Here is an 8876-nt window from a genome sequence, read left to right on the forward strand (position 1 = left end):
TAAAACATCTTTCACGTTGTAGAACATTCATTCAACTTGTTTGAACGGTTGATTCCAGCAGCAGAACGCAGTGAGAGTTTGACGTCTAGACTCCGACCTCATCACTTCCCGACATACGCTGACACAAAGATAAGCGGACATCTTTAACCCCCCCCCCCCTGCAGGTGGAAGCTGGTGGGGGGGCTGACGCAGGGCAGCGGAGGCATTGACGAGCAAAGGGAGAGAAGGGAAATCTCTGTAGCTTAAAGTAAGGAGGGTGTGTATGACAGAGGATTGTGGAGATGTCAGAATTGTTGCACCTACAGATTCATACATTCAAAAGGAAACACACATTGTTGTTGTTGTGTTAACTCTTCTGCTCTGAGCTCCTGATGAAACACAATCAGATCCTCCTCGTCTATTTGCTCTCATGCCGTGTTCACACCAAACGCAAAACAACGAGAGTAAACACAACCCGCGACTATTCGCCCGTTCTCCTCCAGAAGAGGGAAGAGGATCGATCACAGGACCCGAGTCCGGGAGTTTCACTCTCAACACTGATTGGCTTTTGTGGAATCGCATCACGTGGATTTTTCACATGAGTTCAAATATTTAAACGAGAGCGAGTGAAGCAGATGACGTGAACTTTCATTCTTTGCATCTGTTGCGTTGCCTCGTTGAGTTTTTACATAAACACCTTTTACTCTTTGAATCTGACTGACACAAAAACAATTCTCAAAACAACAACTCTCCGTTCACATGGTGGATTCAAATGTACTCAGAACATCAATATGACCCCGGATGTGTTCCTCGCTCACAGCTGCAGGTTTCTAGTGTGTCAGGCTCGGTGTTGGCGTACGGGGACGTCGAGGAGCCCGGGTTGATGCTCGCGGATGAGACGCTCACGTACGTGGAGTTCAGCAGGTCTGGTCTGAACTGGGTCTGTTTTTCCCCTGTGGTACCGCAGGGCTAATTTACAGCTTACACACAGGAAATGACCTTAATCCCCTGAGCTTCCCTTAATCTACAAACTCTTTCTGTTCTTCATGCTCCAAATGATCGGGCAACACACACACACACACACACACACACACACACACACACACACACACACACACAGAGAGAGAGAGAGAGAGAGAGAGAGAGAGAGAGAAAGAGAGAGTCAGTGATCAATGGCAGAGGAGATCCCGTTCAAGGTGATTGAGCCTCGTCTTCAGGACAACAGAGACTTTACGCCACGTTCATATCACAGAGTTGTAAAACAAAGAGGGTGACTTGTGACAAAAGGCCCAGAGACGAGTGTCCTCACAGAAACGTGCAGGTTCAGCTGCTGTCGAGGACGGAGCAGCTTCTCCGGCTTGTTTCCCCGAGAGCAGACGAGGATCTGTCTGTTTGCTCGGCTGCTCTGGATCTCTACACATAAAACTGTGTTTGGTTTTCAGCAGCGTCTCTTTTGAATCCAACCAATGAGTCTCATTTTTGGGATGTGGGTCGTCTCACCTTGGTGATGACACGGAGGATGCTGTTCGCCTTCCCCGCCCGTTTCTAAGTGGTTCGTGTGGTATCCGTTGCCAAGGCGACACGGCACCCACTAAAAAAATGATGTGTTTGATTCTTTTGGCAGCGCCTCGCATCCATTTTGACAAAATACAGCGTTGACGCACTCACAAATATTTGCAGTGAAGCCATTTGATTTTTCACACGGGGCCCCCCCGCTGAGCTGTGACACCACCACACACACACGTCGCTGTGCGGTGACAGCAGCTCTCGTCTCAGCCTGTTCACACATCAGCTGAACTGATAGTTTTTTATGGATAAATGTGCTTTTAAATCACAATAAATTCTTCACGGCCGAAACAACATCAAAGCAGATTTGTGAGAATCTGCTTTTTTCCACTCAGGCTTCTCGGCCGTGCTCCGGGTTCCGGTCGTCCTGTGACTCTCTGCCGTCCAATCATTTTATCTTCTTCCCTATTTTCTTCCATCTTAACATCTCATTATCATTTAGCTAAGACAAGACAAACAGATAAAACAGAAATTAATCAGATATGCTGTATTAGGAAGGTGAAATGTGATATGTAAACAGCTCAGCAACATGTCTCAGCTTATATACAGTATATGTTAAAGGAAGAAGGTTCCTGGTTCGAATCCTGGTTCGGCCGGGTTCTTCTCCGGGTCAACGTCCCGCAAAACAGGATTTATACTTGATGACTCCATCCCTCCAGTGATCATCAAGATATACAGACACTGGATGAATGGATATAATATATAATATATTTGATTAAAAGTATTCACACGCTCGTCCTTACTCTAAAGATTTGGCAGCAGATTATCAACATTATTATGTTTCCAGCTGCCGACGCTGATCGTCACAGTTCAGCCGAACTACAGTCAAGTGTTTTTAAAGTCTAATTATCACAAGGATGCAAGAAATAAAATCCCTCACAATAAGAAGCCCTATGTGTGAGTGTGTGTGTGTGTGTGTGTGTGTGTGTGTGTGTGTGTGTGTGTGTGTGTGTGTGTGTGTGTGTGTGAGAGAGGGGGAAACAGATAATGAGTGTGACTTCAGAGGAAAAGGCCAGAGGCTGGAGATGGAGGGCGATGGGAGGAGAAACGCAGACGGTCTGTGAATTCTTTTCCTGTTGTGATGAGGAGAAAAGAGTCTTGTGTGCTGTTGTCTCTCGCACTGAGACTGTATTGTGTGTGTGTGTGTGTGTGTGTGTGTGTGTGTGTGTGTGCGGATCAATGCCATCAACTCCAGTCACTGTCTGCACTTCATTAGGACTCGGTGCTGCTGCTCGTCCAGACACAAGAATCGACTCAGTTTGATTCGACAGTAGAGTTCATTCTGTCAGACGCTCTCAGATTGAATCAGTTCAAGTTCAAGTTTTGATAATTTGCCTTTATCAATACCTCAAATGTTTATGTATAAAGACAGTGAGACGAGAGCTGCGTGTCATCACTGTGCGCCGACGCAGTCATGTGACCTGGGAGCTGGAGGCTGAGGGAGTGTGTGACACCACGTCATCGCTCTCCGACCGCCGGGGCGTGTCCACGCCAGCGAGGGGGCGGGGTTACGCAATCATATTTTGCTTGACGACTATTGGTTTTCAGATTATGACGCAGAAGCCGGATCAAACTCTTACTGCTCCGTGCATGTTGTTGTTGTTGTTGTTGTTGTGGAGCTTTTTCATGACGTGGAAACTTTCCTATGACTCACATCTGAAGCGTCGGACAAATGACACGTGTGGTTGTTGGTTATTGAGGTTGAAGGACTAAATGTAGAACAGCTCTTAAAACATGAGGTGTAAAGATCTGCCAGTCGGTCGAATATGAAAATGACAGAAAAGGATTACACATCAAAATCTGATTCTTTTTATAATTTGATGCTTTTTGATTGATGATTTTGTTCAGACTAACACAACATAGCAGCTTGTGTTTGAATATTTAACTCAGTTATTAAAAGCTTGTTTTTCACAGCGTTGACAAACTATACACGACGTTATTATGATGAATTTGAGTTCAAATATAAAGAGAACAGACTTCAGTGCAGACAAAGGTTTAGTGTCTGAATCCGTCTGCAGAATAGAGACTCTGTAACCTGCCTGTCTACCTGCTGATCTGTCTGTCTGTCTGTCTGTCTGTCTGTCTGTCTGTCTGTCTGCACGTCTTCCTCCTCCCAGTCCAAAAGATAATTAGCAGTCGTCTCCTTCAAGGATGAAATCAAATGTTTAATTTTATGCTTTGGCAGCGAGACAAAGAGAAGCAGTGAGGAGAGAGAGAGAGAGAGAGAGAGAGAGAGAGAGAGAGAGAGAGAGAGAGAGAGAGAGAGAGGGAGAGAGAGAGAGAGAGAGTGAGACAGGTGCCTTCTCTCTGACCTTCTACCTGAACTGTAATAATGTTCAACCATTTCTCTCTTGCTTTCCCTTTCTACTCTGTGTGTGTGTGTGTGTGTGATGGAGAGAGAGAGGGAGAGAATGAGAGAGATGAGAGTATTCCAGAGGGCTTAAGGGCATTTCACAATGTTAAAGGGGTAGGTTTTCAATTACAGTGTGTGTGTGTGTGTGTGTGTGTGTGTGTGTGTGTGTGTGTGTGTGTGTGTGTGTGTGTGTGTGCTCACATGCTCTGTGACAAACCTCTGAACCACCTTTACCTCTCTGCCACTCGCTGCCCTTCACAGAACCTTTCTGGTGAGAGGATCACATAAAACACTGTTTGTTTCTCTACATGAGATGAGACACGTCAGAGTGACCAGTAAAGACAGCAGATCACAGCAGATCACAGCAGATCAAAGCAGATCAAAGCAGATCAAAGCAGATCACAGCAGCTTCACTGTGTTTCTCGTTGTGTCACCAGGTCGGACATGATGGAAAATCAGATGCTTTATGGAGACTGAGACGTGTTTTATCTGCACAGTCTGTGTTTGCTCATTGTTGGAACTGATTGTTTAAATCTTCAGGTCTCAACCTTCATATGTAAAGTGCCTTGAGATCATGTATGTCATGATTTGGTGCTATACAAGTAAAATTGTATTTGCATCCTGTTTCAAAGCGATCGTCAACGTTTGTCCTTATAACCATAGCGACTGTGAGACATTATCTATGTGCTTATTACTGTGACTGTGACAAAGGACGAGTTTTCACCTGAGCCATTAACTCTCCCTAAATCCAAACCTTCCCCATTGTGAGCGTTCAGCGTTGCGTTCAGCGTAGTGGCCCCAGAGTTTCTCTGCTGAAGGTTTAGTGTGTTTGTATTAGTGAAGGTGAATTTGTGTTTGTGGAACAATGATTTTGCCTGTTTGTTCCAGCTTGACCTCTCTCTCTCTCTCTCTCTCTCTCTCTCTCTCTCTCTCTCTCTCTCTCTCTCTCTCTCTCTCACTCTCTCTCAACACACACACACAAACACACAAACACACAGGGGATGGTTCCTGAATGAGGTTGAAGGTGAGCAGCCGGTTCAATGTGACAAGTCATAGTTATTTCCAGCAACACAAAGGATGCTCTGGACGCCAACACACACACACACACACCGTCACCAAACATCAGATCCACTGTTCAATTAAACATGAAACAAGCATGAATTTTCTCTTTTATTGACACAGAACAAGCATCACATGCAGTTTAAGTAGTTTTTACTATTTGACACTCATGATTTGAAGGAGCCTGTTGGATCCTCGTGGACGAACGAGCTCCGAGGGACATTCTCGATATTTGCAGAATTAATAAAAGATTTCACATTTTCTAAATTGTTGCCTCTGAAGGAATATTTATCAGAATTTCTTTCATGAAAAGTTTTATATCATCGGTTGGTTGGACAATACCAGTCAAACATGTTTCAGAGTTATAATGTAAGAGCATTGATTTCTTTAATCCTTCTCTTATTGACTATTATACTATAACTAAGCTTAAACGTGTAATTGTTTGTGCAAAAACCTGCTTTGATTGTATTTCCTGTCTTTCCTCCTCATCCACAGGTTGTTTGTTGTTCACATGTTTGAATGTGTTGATCTGACTCACACGTTCAGATGCTCCAGGTTTCACAGAGTTCATCAAAAGTGCATTAATCCTCTGAAGGAAAAAGTCTGTGTATCAAACCTTTCAGGAGTTTTCTTTATTAGTAATTATTCAGTGAGGCCATTGTCCCCGTGTGTGTCTCTTCACTTCAGAATGTGATCAACCTGTCGTCCATCACCATCGACTCACCTCCGCCCTGGAAACACAGATATCAGTGATCGATCACTCTGCTTTCTATCAATAGACTCGACCCAATCAATAAGGTTAAACACACTAATGTGCTGCTAGAGCCCGGGCAAACAAGAGTGAGAGAGTGAGAGAGTGTGTGAGTGTGTTTGTGAGTGTGTGAGTGGAGATGGGTGGAGGAAAAGATGGACGGGGGGGTGGGGGGGGGCGGGGGGGTGGGGTATTGGTCTAATTTAACAGAGTCAGTTTCATCACCCGAGGCATCGAGGAGGAGGAGGAAGTCGAGAAGAGACAGAAGGGAAGGGAAGCGACATGAAGAGTCTAAAGTGACACACACACACACACACACACACACATACATACAGAGGGTGACACACACACACACACACACACACACACACACACACACACACACACACATACTGAGACATTGGGTGTCAGCTTTCATCAGTAGCCTGTATGACTGTGAGTTATGACCACAGCTATGCGATCATTTACACTTACTGCTGCAGATAGCCAGTGGCTATCGTTCTGTGTGTGTGTGTGTGTGTGTGTGTGTGTGTGTGTGTGTGTGTGTGTGTGTATATGTATGTGTGTGTGTGTGTGTGTGTGTGTGTCACTGTGTCGCTCGCTGAAGATGAACAGAAACTTTTCCTTTACATTGCAGATGTAAAGAAATAAAGACCCATTGAGAAAAGTCAGATCATATGAAAGTTTGTCTGGTTTCATTTCATCTTTATTTAATATGTATAAAAGAACAAGGTGCTTTATTTTCCAGCTTTAAAAAAAAGAACAAAACAGAAACATGTTGCAGCTTCTTCTGGCTCTGAACAGATTAATATAGATTAATACAACTGTAGATTAACACACAGCCCTCAGTCTGTTTGGGGTTCACTATCTTGCCCCAGGACAGTTTGGCAAGTGGCCTGGACGACCCGGTGTCAGCTGGATAAAACCCACACAGACATGAGAGGAACAAGCAGTTCTGAGGCCCGACGGTGAAAATAAAACATAAAGAGCCAAGAACAGCAGGTAGAGTCAAGTGTCCTGTGTCCCGTCCAACTGAAACCATTCAGGTTCAGATCAGTTCACTTTAATTCAGTTTGATTCACCTGGAACTGGTTCATACTACAGCCTGTGTGTGTGTGTGTGTGTGTGTGTGTGTGTGTGTGTGTGTGTGTGTGTGTGTGTGTGTGTGTGTGTGTGTGTGTGTGTGTGTGAGTGTGTGAAGTCACAGCATCAGCATCTTCTCCAGCTCTCGTGTTCCTCCTGGTTGGACGTTCCACCATCACGATCACCTACAGGGAGACAGAGGAGCAGGGTTGGTGTCGGTGAACAGGAGACACACACACTCAGGTTGTTCCCCCCCCCCCCCCCCCCCGTGTATCACGCTGCTGTAACACGGGAACCACACGTCTCCAGGACGTCTGCTTTTCAGGAATAATGGAGAAAAAATGAGGCTTTTTATTTGAATATTGCGGCAAAACAAACAAATGTCAGTAAAAACTGGAAATGTGGTTGTATTTGGTTTAAAGGAAACTAATGTGTGTCTAATTCAGCCAATGAAGAGAAGGTGGAGATGAAGCAGAGGGACGAGGCATCTCAGTCAAAGCAATGGTCTCACACACACACACACACACACACACACACACACACACACACACACACACACACACACACACACACACACACACACACACACACACACACACACACACACACAAATTCAATCATGTCTCTGCCGCTGCCTGAGGGAAACACACTGTGGAAACCTCACTATAGTGGAAAATCACCTTTTCCATGTTATTTTACACAGCAGCCACATAGTTCACACACACACACACACACACACACACACACACACACACACACACACACACACACACACACACACACACACACACACACACACACACATTTACATGTGGAGCCAAAAGATCTGATTCTTCAGCTCTTTACGGTGCAGATCTCACGCCGTCATGCCAGAGGAGTCTCGGTGAGGAATGTTTTTTTTTCTTCTTTTCTTTATACGACCGTGAAAAAAATTACACGTGAGCCTCAAAGAGCTAATGTGACCCTGACAATAGAGGGATGGGTTTGTGTCGTCATGTTTCCTGACTGCCAACAGAGGCCTATACAAAAAAATACACACTTCTAAATTACTGTTTGGCAGCTACATCGATGTTTTAATGAGCGTTACCTCAGGTTTAATATAATATGCAGAAGTACAGTCAGATTATTTATTGTCATTTAGACACGATTACTGATCTTTCCATGAAGCTTTGCACCACTGAAGCTACAGAGATCTTTGAATGTGGAGATGAACTTTATGAATCTGTGCTACCACTCGTGCTCACTAGGTTATTAAAACACACAAAGAGTAGAGATCACACATATTATGACTATTATACAGAAAGATACACGAGAAAGTGATGAAACTGATGACGTGTATCCACAGTCTCCCACTATCCAGAAGATGAAGCCGAAACATGTTGTAGACAAACGCCGCCATCTTGCTCTGTCATTTTCATATATGTAATGTTTACAGTCCCGAGCTTGTTCACTATGAGGGAACATATCAAGAGGAGCAGCCTGAATCAAGAGGAGCAGCCTGAATCAAGAGGAGCAGCCTGAAACAAGAGGAGCAGCCTGAAACAAGAGGAGCAGCCTGAATCAAGAGGAGCAGCCTGAATCAAGAGGAGCAGCCTGAATCAAGAGGAGCAGCCTGAATCAAGAGGAGCAGCCTGAAACAAGAGGAGCAGCCTGAAACAAGAGGAGCAGCCTGAATCAAGAGGAGCAGCCTGAGGTGAAGCAGCAGCGACTGGAGATCTGTGGAGTTACGACCTCCTCTCAGGCCTGTGGAGTAATTCAACGTGTTGAGCATCGCGTCAAATCGCGGCGGCTTAAGCGGCCTCTCTCTCTCTCTCTCTCTCTCTCTCTCTCTCTCTCTCTCTCTCTCTCTCTGGAGTGTGTTTAGGAAATTAAAGGCCGGGGATTTTTTTCATAATTGTCCATTTTATCATTTTATTACAGCTAGCTTTCCTCTGATGGGCTCCCTTTATGATTTATCAAATACAATTAGTGCGTGACTTATTTCAGGAGCCTCTCCGTGGCTGAGGACCATTAATGTGTGTGTGTGTGTATGTATGTGTGTGTGTGTGTGTGTGTGTGTGTGTGTGTGTGTGTGTGTGTGTGTGT

Source organism: Hippoglossus hippoglossus, chromosome 4, assembly GCF_009819705.1.
Source record: "Hippoglossus hippoglossus isolate fHipHip1 chromosome 4, fHipHip1.pri, whole genome shotgun sequence".
NCBI lineage: Eukaryota > Metazoa > Chordata > Actinopteri > Pleuronectiformes > Pleuronectidae > Hippoglossus > Hippoglossus hippoglossus.